Raw genomic sequence first — 6,202 nt, 5'->3', positions numbered from 1 at the left:
GGTGGTCCTATCGTTTAAGCCCGGGGGGGGGGGGGGGGGGTATACCCATGAGGAGGGCAAAGACTGAATGGAACATGTCCCCTTTAAATGACCGTGTTGCTCTGTCTGGTTGCTGCCACTAAGGGTCTGGTAGGTCAGCGCTAGTCCCTGCTGGTGCTGTCCAGTGTAAAAGCCCCTTCCGGTATATGGGCCATTTTCCTTCTTCTGGCGTGCTGAGGTGGCCACATGCTAATACTCTGCATGACTGTACTAGGTACTAGACTGCACTGCTGTACTAGGTCATACCTCAGTGTTGACACAAGTCCCCCTCTAACCTGCCTCTTAGACAATGTCAGATCATATCCCCCAATGTTAATGTCAGCACTTACCTTAAATGATGTCTCTTAATCCGATCTTCCTCTTCTTTCCTGATGTTTTCACCTGTCCCTCCAGCGGTGCGGCGGCCCTCCGACCCAGCGCTGACTCCTCTCTGCTTGCAGGCACTTCTGATCCAGCGGTGTCTGCATGCGGGTGCACGCGTCCATAGACTTACCTTGCGTCTCTGCTCGTCTCCTGGCCGAGAATCCGAACTGCGCATGCGCCCGCCCCAAGATCCTTTGCGGCCGCACAAACAGTTCCGGACTCTCGCCGCGGGAGTGCGCAGCGATAATGAGGTTAGTCTAAACCGCAGTTTAAGCGTTTTGTTTTTTTTACTTTTTGCCTAATATCTACTGCTTGTCAGCAGTAGATATAGGCAAAAAATGGGAGGCTTTAGGACCCCTTTAAACAATAGTCTGGCCTTGTCTTCGACATATCTATCACTTGTTTGAACAAGACATTAGATATCTATCACTTGTTTGAACAAGACATTAGCAGCCCCAGTAGGGGCTGTTCTGGTTTTGAGGATCAGGTTGTGGACAAGAGGTTAGAAGCACTGTTTGCCCATGCAAATCATGCTATGCAACCTGTTGTTGCCACTATGTTGCAGACCTTATCTGTGTGGTCAAAAGCCATAGCTAGATACCCTAGGCCTATCTTGAGGGACCCTGCCATACTAAAACAGTTGGGGCTCCTTTCTGTGACCTTGCGCTATTGTGCAGTTGACCTGGCAGATACCTGCAGACAATTATCCGGCATGATCTCTTTGAATCCTTTTTCCGCTGTTCAAATTACCAAAATCATTCCAAAGTCGGATGGATCTTTTTGCTGTGTATAGTCATAGTCCCTGTTCCAAAGGCAGAAAACTTTTCAGGGGCTTTAATCCAACCTGTTCACTGTTCCCAAGGCAAAAGGGTTTTTTACCCTATTTCTGATCTCAAGTTCCTCAATGGTTTCTTGAGTCTAAAAGCTTGGTATGTAATCTAACTGTTCTGTGCTCTCCTCTTGGCTTTCTGGCATTGGTGGACATGAAAGATGCGTATATGGGTATCCCTATTTTTTCTGCCTATTAATGCACCCTGCATTTTGCAGTGGACCCGCAAAACACTAGCAGTTTATCTCCCTTTCGTTTGGCCTTTCCACTGCACGCCAGGTCTTTTACAAGGTGCTGGTACCTATTTTGGCTCTGCTTTGGTCTCGGGGGATCCCATAGTGGGGTTCTTGGAAGACCACCTCAGAGATTAGTTTAAGGCTTATCCTCTAACACTAATGGGATGATAAAAAACACTGCAAATCTTCAGATGGTACTCTAATCTTCAAAGATTGATGCTGAAAGCCTCTCATCACTTGAAGTACCTGGGTCTAGTCTTGGACATGGTCCTTTCCAGGATCTTCCTTCCCCATGAAAAAAAAAAAAAAAAATCTTGTATCGCTGAGCCCATGCTTGAACCTTGTGGTCCAGGAGCTGCCTGACCATTTGCTTTGGCATGAAGGTGCTAGGCTTGATTGTAGCCTTTTTCAAGCCTTGGCATTGTGGCTGTATGGTTCAAGCAGGTTCAGTCCCTACAACTCCCCATGTGCTTGTCCAGCACAGCCAGGTTTGCATTAGCATGGTGGATTTCCAACCCTGTGCTGGAATCTGGGAATATTCATCCTGATGGTCTGGAAGGTGCTCACCACGGATGTCAGCTGGTTAGGCTGGGGAGGAGTTCTGGGAAATCTCTTGGTTTGAGGTACCTGGTTAAGTTCAGTAATCTTGGCTACAGATCAACATTATGGCGCTCAGGGCGATTCAGTTATCTCTTCAATGCTGGATTCCTGGTACAACGCCACCCGACCAGGATTTTGTCGGACAATGCCATTGCTTACATCCACCATCAAAGAGTCTCCAGGTGTGGAGAATTGGAAGGTGGACTTGCTCCTTCATCAAAGTCTGTACCCCAGAGAATGGTCCTTTTCGCCTAGAGGTGTCTCAGGTGGATGACACAGTCGTAGACTTCCTGGCATCCAGTTTCAACATCAAACTGGACAAGTTTGTCACCAGAACCAGGGATCCCTGGGCATTTGCAGTGGATGCATTGGTCTCTCTTTGGGATCAGATCAGTCTGATCTATGTCTTCCCTCCTCTGAAGCCTCTTTTGCAGGATCCAGATGGAGGGCATTCATGTGAACATTTGTACTCCTAATTGGCCCAGGAGACTGTAAAATGTGGCTGTAATTAAACTTTTGGCAGACTCCATGGGCATTTCTGGACTGGCCAGACTCTATTTCACCCTCCTTCTTGGTTGTTGGTTTTCTTGGCATGGCTGCTGAATACCAGAAGCCTTTCGGACGGTGTCTTCACTACATCCCTTAAAACTAGGAAGTTGACGTCCCATGCGGTCTACCATTACACCTCGAAGACTTATTTCATTTGGTATAAAGTGGAAGTTCCATGTGGGATGCATTTTATCTCTTGCTCCGGTCTGGCCTGGACCATTTTTATGGTTTTAAGTTTTGAGTATCACCACAGGTCAGAGATCTGCCTTGGTGATTATTTGTCATACACCGCTTGCTTTTTACATCCTAGTGAAGACATTTCTGCAGAGGACCACTCATGTTTCCACTGTACACGCTCCAGTGACTCTTTGTTACCCAAATCTGGTTCCCTTGACTTTTCAGAAACAGCCCTTCAAACTGCTCAGAGATATTCCCCTGCTCTTACTCAGAAAGTTGCCTTTCTCATAGCTATCACTTCTGCCAGGTGTGTTTCTGAAGTGGTAGCTTTGTCTTGTATAGAGCCCTTTCTGGTTAGGCAAAAATCCAGTTAATCGAAAGACTATTTCTTTACCCTGCAGTTCTTAACCCCTTCATCATCTTATGCCCTATGCTATTGTATGTACAAACTGCTGGAGACAGTCCCCTACTGGATGAAATGTGAACACGCTGACTGAATCAGCACCCTGGAAGGGCAAAATTTTGCGATCGCCATGAAAGTGCAGTACCAAGATATATGCTGTATTCAAATTTTTATTCTGCATTTTTATCTTTCCAATAAATTTACTTCTTACTATTTGGGCTTATTCCTGATTTTATGATTGTGAGCCTTTTCAGGCTGCTGATTTTTGGAATCGGGAGCATATGAGAAGTGATGATGACTGGTAAATGAGAACTGAACATTATTACATCTGTTTGAAGATCTGGTGAATGTATATAAGCTGAATACACTCTTTGACAGATGTGTGTTTGCGCTGCATTATCTTTATTTGATTGTTTTAGGACACCTGGATAATTTAATTTATTGCACATTTGACACAAGGATTACAAAATTGACAGATAATTGAACGCTACTGTGGATATGTTTGTTAAAATGTATAACTAGTATTAGTGCTGTATCATACTTTACTCTTTTTAACCCGAATGTTCTCCTGTTGTGCCCATCCTGCACAACAGCGGTAGATGTATTTTGTTTGAGAGGATTGGCTCAAAAAGCACTGCCCACATACTTACAATTTGTGTGGAGAAGACATTATTAAATTTGATTGGTTCTCACTGGAATGTAGTGTATGACCATTATATCTGTTCATGTTCTCCATATCTGCTGCTTACCTTACACTTTAGTAAATCCTTCTTTCTCTCTCTCTCTGTCTCAAAGTGTATTTCCACTTTTGCAATCAAAGTTGAGAAAACCCTTCTGTTTTGTTGCGTACTCCCATTCACACAGCATAATAAAATAACTTTTTTTAAATATACATTTTTACCTTTTTTAGATGTTTAGTTGCAGCAGGCAACATGGCTGAATACAAGTTTTTTTTTTTTTTTTTCAGCACCTTCCCAGTGATCTGTCCTTTATAGAAAGACTTGGGATTGAAACCACTGAGAATGGTGGTTCTCTCATTAACATTTGAATGTACAAGCCAGGGTTGTAATTATTTAACCCTTTGTAAAGATAGGCAGAGTTTAAATCAACTTTACAATTTAGTTTAAATCAACTTTACAATTTTATAATTAAAAAAACCCCCTCCTAATATTACAAAGCAAGTAGAACATTCAACTCTTAAGAAGCCAAGAAACCCTAACCCATTGGAAGATTTAACTGCACCTCCTTTTCCTGTAGCAAATCGAGTTTTGGATTTCCAGTCAATTTCTGTTTTGACAATAGTCACCAGAACCAATAGTGAGGAACAATGTCCCCATGGGGATAGAAACAAAAATTAACAGGGGGGTCTAACCCTTCCCCAATCTATCAAACCTTGAATATAACTGGGCTTTATGCGCACTTGATGTAATTAGCTGATAGAGCTTGATGTGTTTTTCATATTTCACAATAACTTCATGACCAGAGAAGTATTAGTTTAATTAAACACTCAGCAAGTGCAAAATATCAGTATACATTTCATAACATTCAATGTTTAAAAAAAAAAAATAGCCTTGGCCTATAAAGGATGTGCCGATGCTCAACCCTTTCACTGCCAAGAACACAAGGGACAGAGCAGACTCCAGCAACTGTTCATCTACTAACTTGGAGAAGGGGGTATAGGGGGGAGTAGCTTTATTTGCTGTGTTTGTTGAAACACAGCTTACTAGCACACACTAGTGACTTCATAGCACCCTACTAGGGAAAGGAGTAGGGCTGCAACAACTAAATCGGCATAATCGATTATTGAAAAAGTTGTCAACTTTTTCAATAATCGATTAATCGGCTTCCAATCAGTTGGCCCTGTTCACAGCTCCACACGCTGTGCGCCGCACCTCCTGCCCGCCGCTGCCATACCCACCCGCCTGAATCCACACGCCACACCTCCTCCCCGCCTCACACTCACCGCCCACCCACGATCGGCACAGGGATGGAGTACAACCTCAATACAAACTAGTAGTCCATCACTGGAGCTATTTTTTAAACTTTATTTTATTGTTTATCCGATTAATCGAACCTAATAATCGGCTAACTAATCGATTTGGAAAATAATTGTTAGCTGCAGCTCTAGAAAGGAGCCACCCTAAAACAGGATGTTGAGGAGAGTGCTGGGGGACCAGCTGATTCTGCAGGAAACTAAAACGTTTTAATTTTAAGGAGCAGCATTCCTTGTAATTGCTTTCATCAGCATTTGAAATCGCTTAAAATCCTTTTGACTTTAACCCCTTCATGACTGAGGCCCTTTTTTCAATTTTTGCACCCATGTTATATTCCACATTTTAGGCCTGAAAATGACGTAAAACCCCCCAACATTATATATTTTCTGAATTATATTTTCTGAATGCCAAGACCCGATAGAAGAAAATGGTGGTAGTTGAAAATGTTTATGTTGCGCAATATTAGCGCAACTCCTTATTAAACCCCAAAATTTAGTGACAAATTTAATTAAATGCCCCAAAACACAACAAATTACCCATTTTTTAAATGAAATATAAAAGATGAGGTTACAACGAGTAAAACGATACCCAACATGCCCAGTTTACAGATTGCGTACGACCGTGAAACGGCAAAAAACTGCAGTACCCCAAAAAGTCAATAAAAGACACTTTAAAAGCCCCCACAGGTCATCAATTTAGAGATACCCCAAAATACTGGCCCTAGAATTATTGCTCTCACTCCGGCGTGCGCGGCGATACCCAACATGTGTAGCGCGTTCGTCGTTTTCATGCGTAGGCGCACCCGACGCGTGTTTACGTGGCGACGCGCGTGCTCGCGGGGGCGGGGTACTTTTTTTTTTTATTATTATTAGATTTATTTTATTTCATTTTAATTTTAAAAACTGTTTTTTGTTTGCTTGCAAGCCCCCCCATGTAATAGCAGATGGTGGTGACAGGTCCTCTTCAAGGTGATGCTGGGGGTCCAAAAGACCCTCAGTGTCACCTTTACACT

The sequence above is a fragment of the Nanorana parkeri genome, unplaced genomic scaffold (assembly GCF_000935625.1).
Source record: "Nanorana parkeri isolate BGI_ZX_2015 unplaced genomic scaffold, ASM93562v1 scaffold454, whole genome shotgun sequence".
NCBI lineage: Eukaryota > Metazoa > Chordata > Amphibia > Anura > Dicroglossidae > Nanorana > Nanorana parkeri.
The sequence above is the reverse complement of the archived record's forward strand: the minus strand, read 5'-3'. Positions refer to the sequence as shown.